Genomic DNA, 16,400 nt, shown 5'->3' with positions numbered 1-16,400 from the left:
TTTCTGCCTGGTTCTAATTTTCCTTTGTTGGTCTGGAGGAGGACTGAGACAAACCGCTGTGGAGGCTGCAGTTTTCACTGTTTATCTCAGATGTTGGCCCAGCTCAGAGAACAATATTTTTTCTTAATAGGAAGTCTTCATTTGGGGAAAAATGTCAGGGAGAAGGTGGCTGCTGTAGCATTTTAGTAGATCAGATTATGGAGAAAAAAGAGCTTAAGTCTTCTTCTCCATGGGGGCAGGGAGCATGACCACTGCGGGCAGTGGGACGTGCAGAAGGATTCAGGCTGCTCTGCCCAGCCTGAAATGATCATGAGCATTCAAATTGTAGAAACTTAAATGAGAGGTGGGATTATCTGGGTATTGCAGGTGCTTTCATGTCTGACTCTTTAGCACAGTAAGATGTTTTCTCACTAACGGTTTGTGCCCTGCGTTCCCACAGCCGAAGGTCTGGGGAAGGACACGTACTTATGGAAAGCTGGTCAGAAGGACGGTTTGGGGTCTGGCAGAGCTGACTGCTCCCTGTTTTCCCAGGGAAGGGGGCTCAGTCTGTGTGCAGAGCTCAAAGCCACGACCATCCTATTGTAGCCTGGGGCAGGGAGCAGCTGTGGGACAGGGGGTACTGGTACCTGGCTGGGACCACGAGGTTCCTTGTGCTGTCCCTCTTCAACCTCTTCAGCCCTGACACGCGAAGGACCAACTTTAATTCTGTGAATGGCAATTCGAGTGCTGTGCTGCTCACATTTTCAGTCTCCACAGCCCTGTTAACTTCAATGAATTTTAAAAACCATGCTTAACTGGGGCCTTGTCTAACATTATTAATAAGATTAACAATTAGTCTCTGGATCATCCTTTAGAAGCCTAGACTGTTACTTGAGTCACCTCCGTTAGACAACGTGAGTGCTCCCCTGTCCATTATGACATGCTTCTGTCTCCTTTTCTCATTTGTACTTGTGGTGTGTGCTTGCACACGGAGAATTGGGTGAGAGCCAGGACTCTTTGAGCTGCAGAACATCAGGCATCATCGTATGCAAACACAGTGTACTTGCTGTTGCCTTGACCTAGTACTCCGGAGTTGTTTGAAATGCATCCAGCAAAACTAATACTTCATATTTTCTAATTTTTTGCCTGTTGGTGAAGGCAGAATATTTTACAGAGCTGTTTGCTCTCTCACAAACATTGTCAGGGACATTGCTCAAAACTAGGGTGGTGTTTCTGCTGCAGGGAAAGCAGTGCTGCCACAGAGTAGCGTATACAAGCTGTAGAGCAGCCTTTGGGAGGTAGAAGATCTGGTCTCAGACAAAGCCTGCTTGAACTTGGCTCTCCCAGTTGCTGGCTTATGGCTCTCACAGGTAAGCTGCTGGATGGTCTTGAGGTTTTACCTCCAGGTTTTTATGTTCTGGTCACTTAGCAGCAGCAGATACACAGTAAAGCCCAGACTGTATCCTGAGAACATGAGTCTGGGTCTGTCCTTCTCGAACGTCAGTAAGCAGGTTGAAAAAAATGTGTACCAGTGCTGGCTTTCTTGCTGGCCCCAAAACTGGCTGCACAGTGAGCCCTGCTCAGCTGAAAGGGTAGAGGGTGCTCCCCTCTGATTGTGAGGCAGGGACATTGTACAGGGAAAAGAAAAATACGAGTATATGGGAGAATGTCCGGGGCCTTTCATTTCTTAGCTCTCATTTATTGCTACTGCCTCCGTGTGCCTGTTGTGCCTGATGTGCCTTCCCTGGTGTTTCTGGGAGGTGTTGGGCTTCACCTGAGCACATCTCCTGGATTGCATCCCTAAGAAGAATCAGGTTTAGGGAAAGAAATGCCAGCCCCATGGCTTTCAGGTGATTTTAGGTGTCTGAGGAGATGCCCAGAGGCCAGCAGCTGTCAGTATGGTGTCATCTGTAGAAAGGTGCTGTAGGTATTCGGTTTGGGAGCCTCAGCCTCAGGCTGAAAACTGAGGTACTTCTAGATGCTAAGTGCCTGTGTAGATCAACAGGACTCTTCTTTAAGGCTCTTTTGGGCATTACTTCTACCACTTTTTGTAGAAAATCTGTGCTGAGGCTCCCGTTCCGTGGAGTGGCTGCATCAGCATTTCCCTGCCTTGCAGCATTGCTGGGGGCGTAAGCACATTGAAGCCTGCAAGGTGTTTGGATGCTGTGGTTGTGCGGCTTGTAGAAGAGAGGGAAAGGAATTTGCTGTACTGTCTTTGAGACCTTTGAAATTGCATCCCTATGTCATAGGACATAAGGGCTGCTTAAATCTTTAGAGGTGACCTGCAACCGCATCAGCAACAGCTACCTTTCTTCCACCTTTTCATCAATTAAATTTTGCAGCCGAATTTAATAGAAGCATGGTCAGGTCAAAAGTTTCTTTCAGTCTTTCATAGTCTTTATATAAAAGGACTGGAGAACTTCCACATCTCGCTGTCTGTAAATCAGTACATAAAAATAAAGCGTGTGAAAGTTGAGCCTTGGTGCAGGGCAAGTCCTCCTGCCTTGGGTGGGAATTTCACCCTCCTGCCACAGTGCTGCACGTAGTCTGCTTGCGGGTCTGACAATGTATTTGTGGATCACCTTGAGGAGAAGAGGAGGAGTTACACAACCGTTCCCTCGCAGCGCCGCTAGGAAGGGTCGGGCTTTGTCTCCTTTGAAATAGATATCAGGGGAGAGCTGCAATCCTGTGAAAACACACATTTATTTCTGAAGTGTTTGTGTGTTGTGTGTGTGTGGTGCACATGAATAGAATTGCCACCTGTCCAAGGCTGATAACGATGATCCTGGGAGCAGTGGTCATGCGCTCCTTGTTCTAGCACTTTGCTATATGAAGAATCTGCTCCTACAACTCTGCCTCGGTTGGAATTTATAAAACGCTGCGTGCAGTGAGTTGCTTTGTCCTTTGTGGCACTTTCTGAGCTTGCATAGGTACAGGTTCATTACAGGTTTTGCTTTTATGCAAACAGTGTAATCTGTTGCTCATGAAAACCCTTTCGCTTTTTTTTCATGCTCCCTCAGGAAGATCCCATTAGCTATCTGCTCTCCTCCCTCTAGGAGTCCACATATGGTGCTGTTTTCCTTTATAGCCCTGACCTCAGCTTAAGGGTGGGCAAGGTGACTCCTGAGATCCTGATAGCCACGTGCTTCAGTCAATGAATAGAGGAAGTGACTGAGAAACCTGCTTGCTGTTCTCATTGTCCCCAACAAGAAACTTGTCCTTGCAGTGGGGCTGCTGTCATCATTTCACCCCAGATAACTTTCCTACAATAGCTGCTGATCGTTGCCAAGCATGAGGCTTACTGCAGATGGGCTCCTGTGCTCTGCTGTGCTGTGACACTGCTGATGGGGATGAGGACGCGGAGGTATGCAAGTAGGTGGAAACCTTCTAATACATCATAATAGTAATAATAATAATGTGCGCTTCTTTTGCCTTGCAGCTTTCGCTAGAACTTCTGCCCACACATCAGCCTACTTGGTTCACAATGCAGTGTGCATGCTAGACAATTAGTGGTTGATAATGAAAAATGTCATGGGAACCAGCAGGAAAATCATAGCTTACTCCAAATATATAATGAAATGTAATTAGCATAGACAGCAAAACAGACAATTTATGTTTTTTTTCGTAATTAAAAAGTACCAGTAAACATTCCTTTTGCAGGAAGCTTGATAACAAATGGAATTAAAGAGCTATTGTCTGGAATACAATTTTATGCAAAAAGTTAACCCTTGCAAAGCAAATTGTATTAAGGTTTTGTTAATTGCAGACTCTCCAAGTGAATCTGTTACGGCAATTGCATTCATTCACCTGGCCCGTTTGGAGGTGCCCAGAAAGCTAGCAGAACTGCTATGAAACCTGCTGCAAAGCAAATACCCAGCTAGATTCAATGAAGGTAATGGCGTGGTCAGTACTTCCCAACTGCTCTTCCAGGCAGGTTCTGCCTTCAGTCTGGTAGCACGGAGGCAGCTTTGAGGGAAGTGCAGGAGCCGGAACAGCATTGTGATGTCTCGTGCTTCCTTGTGTCCGCTGCCAGATGTCTCCTGTTCACCTCCCTTCTTTCTCTGGTTTCCTCTTTCCTGGTTTGGGGCCCTTCACACTGCACCTCTTGTTTGTTCTTCAGCAGCGTACACAAAGGAGTGTGTGCAGTTTGCGTGCCCTCAGCCTGCCAGCTGTGTTAACACCATTTCTTGACTTGCGCTCTCACCTGGGGCTGCAGAACATGGGGTCTCACTGTGGCATTTCACAAAGACATCTACACCATTAATTGCTTGGCTTAAAAATGGGTAAATGAGTGGGAGAAAGTCCTGGCTGAATGGGCTGTTCACGTCCCAAAGCACACGGTGGCCACCTCCTTCCTGGCCTTGGATGCCCAGAGTGTGGACCAAGAACTGAATGCCAGCTTCTCTTCTTGCCCTTGGGCACAGTGCATCACCCAGCGCTGGGAGGCTGGATGTTTTACTTGGGCGAGAAGCTCTGGCAAACTCCAGTGATAGTTTAATATAGGTAACATGTAGTTCTGAATAAGCCAGAACAGAGCTCTGCTCCAAATCAGCCCTGAAATGATTGCCCAGGCTTAGCCTGGAGCTCCGTGGCTGCAGAGAAAGCCCTTCTGCTGGGGGCTGAGAGCAGAGCTGGGCCCCGTGCTCAGGACCATATGCAGGTGCAGCTCATTTTCTCCCTGATGACGGAGGAGCCGAGCACCAGCGTGGCTCCTGTCCCAGAGGAATACGTGTTTCCAGCAGGAGCCAGGTGCAGAGATGTAACGTTTCTGCCCACGTATGTGAGACAGTGCTCAGGTGCAAACTCGCAGCCCTCCCTCAGAGATGCTGATGCACAAACCACTAGTATCTGGCACGGATAACGTGGGGGAGAGAAGAGGAAACTTCTGCTTAAAGCTGTGGGACAGGATGCACGAGCTCCTGTGCCTCGTGCTGCAGAAGTCCCAGCCACCACCTCGCAGCCGTGCAGACCCTCCTTGGATGGGCGCTGTGCAGGAGCAACCTGTGCAGGGGGCACCACGTCCTGCCAGACCTGCGGTGGTCCTTTGGGATTTTGCAAGGTGCCCTGCAGCTCTGTTGGAGAAAGGGGCGCTTCAGGGACTTCTGTGGCTGGGGGCCTTGTAGCGTATCCGAGCATGTGGTGGACAACTGGTGTTCAGAAATATTGGTGGCTCGCTTGCTTCCTGTGCTCAAGAAAAGGAAGAGTCAGCGATGGGACCCAGCTGGGCTGTCATATATATCCTGGGTTTATGGCTACTTTGATTTATACTCAGCTCCTTTGATTCATACTTGGCTCCTGCAGCCACTTCATGGTGACTTCAGCAGCTGAAAATAGCTGCTGGGTGCATCGCTCAGCTGCGCCCGGGGTTGAGGGGCTGGGGGGACAGGGCAAGTTTCAGCCCCGGCTGGAGACCTGCTGCCTTCATGGCCCCTGCTCAGCGCTGGGCTGGCACGAGGGGGATGTAGATGTGTCCGCCAGAGAAGTGAATGTGCCCATACGGAAGAGAGCAAGGCAAATGCAGGTTTGATCATGTTGTCGTTTGACCTGGCATAACTCAGCCCGTGTTTATGTTCCCTCCTCGTACTGCAGTGAGCGAGGTCGGAGCCAGCTCCAGGGTTTGTGTAACCCCTGTTACGCTGGGCTCAGCCCCCAGCGCTCGCCTGCTTTTATGTGGGCTGCTGTTGTGTGTTTGTGAATTTTGTTTCCAGTTAAGGCACGTCGCCTTGCAGCAATTCAGTTTTTTAAAATCCCCAAGATCATAGTCCTGGAGTGCGCTCTCCGGGCTGTAGCTGGAGATGGTTCAGCTCTTCCAGCCTGAGTCTTTTTGCTGAGTCAAGTCTTGTAAACTCCCAGTGGGCTGTTTCACAGGCAGGGCTGGCTCTGTTTACATCCTTTCCAACTGTTCATCTCATCTATGAGCTGTAGCTTTACAAGCACAGGCATCCCTGGTGTGCCACTGATGCTGCTGATGTTTCATTTTTATGGGATCTTTGACTTGAATTGGACAACTGAACTTCACCTCTTCTTGGTGAAGTAATTACCAGAATAACAAGCCAATTTTTTTTATTTTTTTTTTTGTCCACGGCACTTACAGTTTTTGACGTGTGTGCCCTTGCCATCCACGCTGGATGATCTATGCAGTGTTTGTCCCTTGTTTTGGCATTTTGATATGTGTGAGAGAGGTGAAACGGCTTTAAAAGCTTTTTGCTGGCGCCTGCGGTTTTTTGCAGACCTGGTGGCACAGTGGAATGTGACGAATTGAAATAAGACTGTTTCTCCACAATTTAAGGTGGGGATGTTGATGTATAGCACTAGGTCGTCAGCTGGTGCAGATCCACTGTGCTTGTTACGGGTGGCCAGAACTGATACCGGGGGAGCTAAACTGAATTGCCTCAGCTGGAGCCTGGGAACGCTGTGCCCCGGTAATATACCTCCTACTTCAGGGTAAAGGAACAGGTTAATGAGGCTCATAGGCTAGGCATTAACCTGTTTCTTAGTAAATGTAGTGAAGTTAATGAGTGCTATTCCAGCGTAATCTGCTGGATTTAGAGAAAACGTACGAATTCCAAAGGAGGCGTTGGGCCTTCTCCCCCGGAGCTAATCCTCCCCACAGCCTCCCCTGAGCATTTTTCTACAGGCTCAGGAATGGTTTATGGCCAACAGCACTTCCTTGGCTAGGTCCTTGTTGCCAGTATCGGTCAGGAGTCCCTCTCTTGAAGCCAGTGGACTTCTACACTAAGATGAAATTTGTTGAAGTCAGTAAGGGTCTCTCCGGTGGAGGAGTTCACCGTGTGACAGAAGGGAAGACCTTGATCAGAATCAGGTTTGGTGTGTAACGTAACCCCTGTTGTTTATGCCCTCAGACGACTGGCTCGATGTAACCATCTAACACAAGTCCAAGTTCTGCTGAATTTTATTGCTATTTCTTCTGGGGATGAGAACAGGAGGCAGAGCTGTAGGTGCAGATGTGGTTAAACCCATCTCTCTCTGGACAATTTCTTCCAGTTGTGCTGATATTTTCTTTCTGAATTTTTCTTCCTAGTTACTCCTGAGGCCACTGGGTTGTTGTCTGTAGTTGGAGTCTTCGTTATCCTCCTTGCAGTCCTCTTCCTCTTCATCAACAAGAAGCTCTGCTTTGAAAAGGGAGGTGGACTCTCATGCCTGGAACAAGGGAGAAGAAAACAGTACAGAGAAAAGTCTAGAGTTAGTGAGGGCCTTGGTAAGTATCACAGTATTATACCACGTTTGATGTACAGAATCTTCTCGAGGCTTTGATTGCGGAGAGGATAGAGATAGAGCCATTTGCTTTGTCTCGGGTTATTTGCGTGGAAAACAGCAGGGTTTTGGATAGACTATAGTAACCTCCAAAACTTGATCAAATGGATATGCAATCGCTACCAGGCTCCTATTATCTTTGTTGTCTGGAGTACTCTCTTGAGAAATGGAGGGCAACACTGGGGGAAAAAACACTCCCTGCTCTCTGTCTGTTATGGGAGTGTGCTGTTAATCCAGTGAAGAACAAAATGTGAACAATTCTAAGTAACGACACTGCTTTTCTGCTCCTGAAGGATGCACCTGTCCTGATTTTCTTGCGGTAGCTATTACATGCTTTTTCATGCATTTGTTCTTGCCTGGAAACATTATGTCTCGGGTAAACCCATGAGTCCTGGAGTCAAAATAACTGTAAGAGTGCCCATGAGGAAACCTTACTGTGTTGCAAAAATAACATTTTAATGTTTCTTGGCTGTCAGAAAGGCATCTATTCTGGTAATGGTGGTAAGTGAGAATTTGATAATTTCATCATACATTTATTTGTAAATTTGCATGTCATAAGCATATAGTCGTTGAGACAATTAGCCAAGAAGTGGCCTCAGAAGCCTCACAATTAAAAGGTTGTCTTCTTAGAGGTTCAGTCATAAAGGTAATTGTAGAAAGGCACAATTGCACAGCCTGGAGCCTCTGGAGCTTTTTTGATGTACTTTTTGCCTTGAGTTCAGCATGGCTTTTGCAAGGGACTTGGTCTGGTTATACTTTAAGAGTCCAGGACTTTTGAGCAAGCAAAGGCTTGGATATTACGTGTGATAGGAAGTCAGTAGGACTCGCTGGTTCTTGCAAAATATATTTAGTGAGACAGGGTCAGGCTGATGGCACCCACAAGTTACCAAAGCAAATGGTGCTTGCAAATCTCCCCTGCTAAAATTTTTTGACTTTGGTATTTCTAAGCAAAGATTGTGTTGTTTTTTTTTTTTAAACCGTTTCCTTCATCAAGATTATATTTAAGTCTTTCTTCCTTTCTCTTCCCCTCCCATCAAGTAGTGTAAAAATGTGGCTTTTATTTCAGTTTTTAAGATGACACATCTCGCAGGAATGTGTAGGCGTTGACATTCTATGGAGCTGTCACAGGCTATCATGTAAACATGTATTTGCAATGCCTTTTAAAATGTGAATTATTAATAAACAGGGTGGCTTGCTTTTTTTGTTTTGTTCCTTCCGAATTTTGAAGGACAAAAAATTGCTTCCCAGCTGACACACTCGATGGCAATTTTCATTTCAGACTAAATCTTATGTGTCTGAGTAATAAACCTTTGAAAACATGGGTTTATAATGGAAACACTAATTCAACTTTAACTACAGCTGTGCCGTACAAGCAAAATACCACACACGTTAATGAGGTGCTAAATCTGATTCGGTAGAGGAATGTGTTGTAATCATTAATTACAATAGAAACTTAAAGTTGGAGCCTCTTTTTTTCTGTTCCTACAAAATCAGCCTGGTGAGCTGGAGCTAAGAGCTATTTAAAAATATCAGGTCTCTATATTTAGTTTAAATTTTACCATAGCGTTTTGATACTTGTAAGGCCAATATGGCATATACGTGTAGGAAATGCTAATGTTTTTAAAGGACAGCAGCATGAGAGGATAGATTAAACCCGGGGCTGACATAACATGTCATATGGCAAACGCAGAAACCTGGAACCTGAGCTTGGGCTGGGAAGCCAGGAAAGCCAGTTTCTGGCACAGCAGTTGCCTGGTGAGGGAGCTCTCCCAAGAGGAGTGTTGACAAGCAAGAGTTGGTTTCAAATCCAGTCCTACTTTGCTGGGTAGAAAGGAGCAGGATGAAGTGTTTGTAACATGTAGTTTAATGGTTAGCATTCACTTTTCCTGTTCTCAGCTTGTTTCTTCTGGTGAGCTGTGTTTATTGCGAGGAGATCCTGACTCTACAGGCTCTGCTGTTCTGTAACATGTAAGCTGATAATGATTGTTCTTCCCAGTTCTTAACTCTCAGACTGGGGAAGTCCTTCCACTTCTCCCCATCTGGAATCAAGAGTGGTTAGAACATATTAGTCTGCTATGACTGTCAGCATTGTAACAGGTCTAAGTAGGTCAGAAGGCATTTTGTGTTTGGCATGACCATAATTTCTGCAGTAGGATAAACCAAAATTTGCAACAGCATATGTAAACGAAGGCTATAGCCTCTGGATGTTTCTGGGTTTGATGCGTGTTTTTCTCTTGTCCTTGGATCTAGCTGAGTTTTAACTTACCTACCAGTAAAAAAGGAGAGTTGGTATTGAAACATAAGCAATTCTGCCTGCTTTGCACTTTGCAGGTGCATGAGCTGACATTCAGAAAATGTACTGTAAAGTGTCAAAGTCTGTTTTGTTTTGGTTTTGCTTTTCTATAAAGAGCCTGACCTCAGAATGGGGTGTCAGAATGAAAGAGATGTTTCCATCGTCATGGCTCTATGATACATCTGGTTGGTTTGTTACTAATTTAATTGTAATTGCGCAGTTTCTGTCCTTATGAAAGGAACAAGAGAAGGGAAAAACCTTTGTGAAAATGATGATTTAATTGAAAATCTTTTAGAAGACTCCAGGACAAAGGCTCTTAATTGCTGGGACACAATGGGTAACGTTTCCAATACTTGAGGCTTTTGTGGTTGCTACTCTTGACTCCTTCACTGACATTAGCGATGAGCCCATCTCTTGCACAAGGATGCCCTGCCCCTGATGGCCTCTCCCTCAGCTGCAGGAATCCAGTTGCTGCTGGGGCTGGAGCTCGTCTGGACATAATCACCCTGTATTTTGGACAGGCTTGGCATTGCAAGAGAGAGCTTAGAGCAGGCCGCAAAGCTGCACAGAGAATCTGGTAAAGGCTTAAGTGAGAGGAGGGTAGCACCGAGCTGAGGTCACATTTATTTAAGCTTGCTTGGCTATGCCCAAGCATGTAGATGGTGGCCTGCGCAAGGAGGGTCCTTCCCTTGAACAGAGGCCTGTCAGTGGGGTCTCTCGTGAGACCTCTTTTGGGGCTGTGATGGTTTGCTGTCCCATTTTGTAGTGTGGATTTCATGACGAAGAGGTGGTGATGGTGTTCTTACGGATGGTGTTTGCTGTGTTGCCGAGCCCTTTGCTTCAAAAGTTCATGGGTGAAGTGAACTCCCTCACAGAAACACACAACGATGCTGGGCAAACCCATGTGTAAAGAGCTGTATTGAACCGTGTGCTTCAATGCCATGACTCAAAAAAGAAAAGGGCCCGCTTTGTTCTGTACCGCAATCTTCATGTAATGATGTGACCAGAGACCAGGAAAGGAATTGTGATTTTCTGACCGTGCTTTATACAAAAATATTTCAGTTGCACCTTGCCTTGAACACTTGTCACAGTCTTAAGCCTGTACTCCTGATACGTGAAATCTGCTTAAATATGAGATTTGAAGAAATGTTTCTCCATTTTTTCCTTCTGTCCCGTCAGCCTTGAGAGCGCTTTCAGTTCATGTTCTCAAGCTGTTCTGCACAGCCCCTGCTCCAGCCTCTGGGGCTAGAAACGTACTTTAAATAAATAAATGGAGATGCAGTTCTTACATAAACCACTCGTCTTCAGTAGCTGAGGCTTTAAGGAATCGACACCTGTAAAAGGCAAGAGCAGGAAGGGCAGCAGCACTGCCTGTTGGCCCTGCTTTGTCAGCACGGCCCGGGCCCAGCCAGCAGCTGGGAACATCATGTGCAGCTTGTGAGACCTTGGTATGTTAGCAGAGGCTCAGCTTGATGTTTAAAACAAGTAACATGGGTGCGGTGTGATGGTACCACTCTGGTACGCACAGTAGACCTTCTTCTTCCAGTGGTAAGTGGTGGAAGACACAAGTGTGCTTTTCCAAAATGAATAAACCTGTGGCTGGTCTTTGTAACCCTGACTCTGAGGGTCCAGGAGCTCTGGGGCTCTGTGCAGACTGAAGATGTCACCTCGCTGAGGCACGTGGCTCAGCCAGGCTGCCAGGCTCCCTGAGCAGCCAGGGGCAGGAGGGAGAGGAGCTCTCGAAAGGGAAATTTCTCAGTGCCGAAATGAAGCTGCTCGTCGAAATTGCTTTCTCTCAGTTGTCTGGATAGAGGCTCTTAAAAAGAGTGCATGGGGAAGTGTGAATGTGGCCACTGATGCCTGCCTAGATATCAGAAAGCCTGGCCTGCAACAAGGCCGAATTAAGGGTAGTGTAGCTGTGGGAGCGGTTACTGAGTCGGTAGGGACAGCTGCCTGCTTGGATCTGTGGCTCTGAATCCTTTTAAATCATTTGAAACCAGATCTAGTTCTCCCAGCGACCCCACAGCCTCCCAGTGTGACCGGCAGGAGCGGCGCTTGGCTTCGCAGAAGTGACAGGAGATGGCAGGTACGGACTAAGCCATCAGTTTATGCAAAATGGTAATGAGGAGCGGGTTGTCACCCACTTCTTTTGGCAGCCAGGGCTGCGGTTCCCAAACTGTGCGCTGCCTGTGGTGGTCCATACCATCAGTACAGCAATTTCCATAGGCTGTGCTACCGTGGAGCAAATGTGGGGGAAGGAGGAGTAACAGTAACCGGGTGACTCCTCAAAATGTTTCTGAAATAACAGAATTGTGTTAAACAGCTAGACAGGCTCTCCCACTGCTAATTTCCATGCAAGTAATTGCTCTGATTGACCCCGGCTTGTTCAGTTCCTGCAGGCTGGGTAGCACGAGTGCAGGCGGAGTGGGGACTCGGTCTGCTGGGTCTGCTCTATGAGAACAGCTTGACAGCACAGGTGGGTGGGCTCGAGTGGTGGTGTAAGCTGGTGTTTCTCCAGGCTTTTGAACTTGTGATTTCCTTTTGGATCTTCTGTCTTCGTGCAAGCCGATGAATGACAGCAGCTCAATTACAGAATGCGCTGTAATTTCTGACTGCAGGTTTCTACTTTCATTCCCCTAATCCAGTAATTACAGACATTTCTCCCTCCTTTACATTGAAAGAACACGGTTGCCACTACTAACACCACTTTTCTAATACCCCAACAATCTGTGGCTTCCTTTATGCCCTTTTTGTAACCCTTGGTTTGAGAAACAAAAGTAATGGAAGTTACACATTGTTGATTGGTTGTACTACTGCTTAGCACAGAACTGTTTGTTGGGTTTGTTTTGTGCGTGCCTATGGTGACGAGTGGCTATTTAACCGCGAGGGACCTGATTTTGACTTGGAGGACATGACTCGCTTCAGTGGAGTAACTCTGGGGTTACGCCGGTGCTGAGACAGAATCTGGCTCCCTGGTATACCCAGGCCAAGTATTATGGGCAAGGAAGGTGTTTCCATTCTTGCCTTCTGAAAACTAACACAAGGCTGATTATCAAATAATATTTTGCTGACAATATGCATACAGTTACAAGTTCCCTGTTTTGTGAGCGCTGCTCTTAATGCAACAGGCACACCTCTGACTTCAGGAGGTCTTACAGTCTGAGCAAAGCCTAAGGTGCCTGGTGGTCACTATAGGAAATCACTGGCAATGTCTCAGACACATTGCTACTTCTGAGCATTAGTATTTGGATGCCGGACTTCAGGGAGCACCTTTTTTTTTTTTGTCTGAATTTGTCACCATTCCTCTCTATTGTGGAGAGATCTGTGTTTTTGAAAAAGGCTCCGTGGTTTTCAGCAATTAATGTCACATTTGCATAATAGCGTTTCTCTGTTATCCCTTTCTTCTTCCACCTACCTGCTGAAACTGTGAGGATCTGTAATTAGTTGTTGCCATTATTTTTAACAAGAGGAGAGCTTGCGACAAAAGGATTGGGAAGAAAGACAGAAACACCATGGGGCTAAAAATACTGACCAGAACCACTTCTGTCATTTGGGTATCACTTTTTTACAACTAATTTGGCACAGCATCACTAGTAGTGAGCTGCCTGCAAAGACATGAGATGGTTTGGGAGTAAGAAATAAGTCTGCAGGCTTCCCCTGCTCAGGCTAAGTGCTGTTCAGCAGGGTGACAAGTGGCTATTTAAATGTCTGTCTGATCTCATGTTTGTTTTTACTTTGCCCTTTAGGGGGCTGCAGGAACGGTGCTTTGCTTTAGAGGGTTTAGGACCTGGTGATTTGTAACCTGTGAATCGTTTTTCTGGGTACATGTTGTGGACCTGTCTAAACTGGCAACCCAGCAGCAGTACTCAAAGCTTCAGTTGTGGAAAGTTAGATTCAGCAACCTGTCCAAAGTGCTAACAGAGCTTTTTGGTACAATCTTCGTGGCAGTGGCAAAGAAGGTGCATCTTCCTAAAACAGTGTTGGGGCAGCAAAAGTATCTTCTGATCTTTGGAAGCTGGAAGCCAAGTTCCTCTTCTTGTGTCTCAACACAGGACAGCGTTTTCCCAGGCAGAGAGGTGAGGCTGTGTTTCAGGAACAAGCACTTGCTAGAAAATTGTTTGTTACGTGTTGGAACGTGGTTTTCAACCTGTGGTATACCAGTCTGCCTGCAGGGGGGCAGTTTGGTAGGTTTGCACACACACAAAGGGAAGAAAAGGAAGCGCCTATACCGTACAACAATCTGAAGAAGGGAAATTGCTATAAGAAATGCACATCTGATGGCAGTTTTTAGGAGTCTGCCTATCAAGAAGATTGAAGGACACTTTGCTAATATTACAAACCTATGCATTGTGGTAGTGTTTGAAATTCTGCTAATAGTCTTTTTTTAGCTATCCAGTAATTGCACCACTCAATGGGAACACGGCTCAGAGGTAATGATCCTATCAAGACAAGGGAGTATAGATTGTAGTAAAGGTTATGATGGTTTCTGAGAAAGGCTTAGCATTGATCCTTTTAGCTATCTGATTTTCCAAGAGGAAAAAAAAACAACAACTTTGAGTTAAGCAGGCGGTTCGATGTGAAAATTCTTATGGTTAGTTTTAGAAGATGGAACTTGGAGTGAATTTGCTAAACTGTTTTTTTCCCCTCTCTTTATTGATGAATGCTTTTAAAAAGAAATGGATTTTTCTTTCCCACACATTTCAGATGCTCTTCTCAGTTCTTTTTTTTCCCCTAATGTAAGTCAAAAATGTTAGAGAATTGAAAAGTAAAAATCCGTAACATTGAAAAGGCCATGTTGTGAAATATATCATAAACACCCTGTTAGAGCAGTGCTTGCTAATTAAGGGAGAGAGCTCCTGGGAAACAGCAAGCCTATAACAGAGATCAGCCCCCTTTGATCCTCTGTAGAGTTTGTAAAAACCTTGCCTGCCTAAACTTGTCTGCAGCTTGTTACATATTTTATCCATCTGCTGCAAGACCAAAAATAAGCAATTTATAATTCAGTTGAACTCCAGTTGTTCAGCAGATCACAGACTGAGGAGCCTTCAGTACGAGGAGAGGACAGAAGAGAAGCCAAGCACAGGCTGAGCAGAGAGGACTATGATGGGTTGTGGTCGTACAGGTGTGTCCCTGGTGTGGCTGCAAAGCAGCTCAGATTTTTCCAATGAAACACTTCAGTGTCTGTCTGTTGTGTATATGTTGAAATCAAAATGTTTGTGGGGGTTTGCAGCTTTAATCCGGATGGATTTCCCAGGGCTTGGTTAGAGTAATGGATCATAGAATATCCCGAGTTGGAAGGGACCCATAAGGATCATCGAGTCCAACTCCTGGCACGACACAGGTCTACACAAAATTTTAGACCATGTGGCTAAGTGCACAGTCCAATCGCTTCTTAAATTCAGACAGGCTTGGTGCAGTGACTACTTCACTGGGGAGCCTGTTCCACTGTGCAACCACCGTCTCGGTGAAGAACCTCTTCCTGATGTCCAGCCTAAACCTCCCCTGCCTCAGCTTGATGCCATTCCTGTGAGTCCTATCACTGGTGATTACGGAGGATAGGTCAGCGCCTGCCCCTCCACTTCCCCTCGCAAGGAAGTTGTAGACTGCGATGAGGTCCCCCCTCAGCCTCCTCTTCTCCAGGCTGAACAGGCCCAGTGACCTCAGCCGCTCCTTGTACGTCTTCCCCTCTAGGCCCTTCACCATCTTCGTCGCCCTCCTCTGGACACTCTCCAACAGTTTCATGTCCTTCTTGTACTGTGGTGCCCAGAACTGCACACAGTACTCGAGGAGAGGCCACACCAGTGCAGAGTAGAGCGGGACAATCACTTCCCTCGACCGACTAGCGATGCCGTGCTTGGTGCACCCCAGTATACGGTTGGCCCTCCTGGCTGCCAGGGCACACTGCTGGCTCATATTCAACTTGCTGTCAACCATAACCCCCAGATCCCTCTCTGCGGGGCTGCTCTGCTGCGTCTCCATCGTTTTTCCTTCCATCATTTATCGGCAGTCCTGGCTATCGGGGGAGGTCCCAGTTGACTGGCGGCTAGCCAATGTGACGCCCATCTATAAGAAGGGCCGGAGGGCAGACCCGGGGAACTGTAGGCCTGTCAGTTTGACCTCAGTGCCAGGAAAGCTCATGGAACAGATTATCTTGAGGGTCATCACGCGGCACTTGCAGGGCAAGCAGGCGATCAGGCCCAGTCAGCATGGGTTTATGAAAGGCAGGTCCTGCTTGACGAACCTGATCTCCTTCTATGACAAAGTGACGCGCTTGGTGGATGAGGGAAAGGCTGTGGATGTGGTTTACCTTGACCTCAGTAAGGCTTTTGACACCGTTCCCTACAACATTCTCCTCAAGAAACTGGCTGCTCGTGGCTTGGACTGGCGTACGCTTTGCTGGGTTAGAAACTGGCTGGATAGCCGGGCCCAGAGAGTCGTGGTGAATGGAGTCAAATCTGGTTGGAGGCCGGTCACTAGTGGAGTCCCCCAGGGCTCGGTACGGGGGCCGGTCCTCTTTAATATCTTTATCGATGATCTGGATGAGGGCGTCCAGTGCACCCTCAGTAAGTTTGCAGATGACACCAAGCTAAGTGCGTGTGTCGATCTGCTCGAGGGCAGGAAGGCTCTGCAGGAGGATCTGGATAGGCTGGAGCGATGGGCTGAGGTCAACTGCATGAAGTTCAACAAGGCCAAGTGCCGGGTCCTGCACCTGGGCTGCAACAACCCCAAGCAGAGCTACAGGCTGGGAGATGAGTGGCTGGAAAGCTGCCTGGCCGAGAGGGACCTGGGAGTATTGGTTGATAGTTGGCTGAATATGAGCCAGCAGTGTGCCCAGGTGGCCAAGAAGGCCAAC

The 16,400-nt window shown here is 47.0% G+C and overlaps 1 protein-coding gene across 6 annotated transcripts in view; it reads left to right on the top strand.

Annotated features, from left to right (window-relative positions):
• SYT16 (synaptotagmin 16) overlaps nt 1–16,400 on the top strand; it is a 75,924-nt gene that overhangs the window by 18,127 nt on the left and 41,397 nt on the right. For 2 of the 6 annotated variants that reach the window (XM_083839162.1, XM_083839164.1), the window contains exons 1-3: nt 3,063–3,351; nt 3,746–3,871; nt 7,022–7,198. The gene's annotated coding sequence lies outside the window, so the exon portion shown is untranslated. Of the gene's footprint in view, nt 1–1,201; nt 1,350–2,999; nt 3,352–3,745; nt 3,872–7,021; nt 7,199–16,400 lie in introns of those variants that run through there. The other 4 variants (XM_083839167.1, XM_083839165.1, XM_083839163.1 and 1 more) reach the window with 4 other exon arrangements.

Source organism: Anser anser (assembly GCF_964211835.1).
Source record: "Anser anser genome assembly, chromosome: 5".
Classification (NCBI taxonomy): Eukaryota; Metazoa; Chordata; class Aves; order Anseriformes; family Anatidae; genus Anser; species Anser anser.
This window is presented reverse-complemented; position numbering and strand designations above follow the sequence as displayed.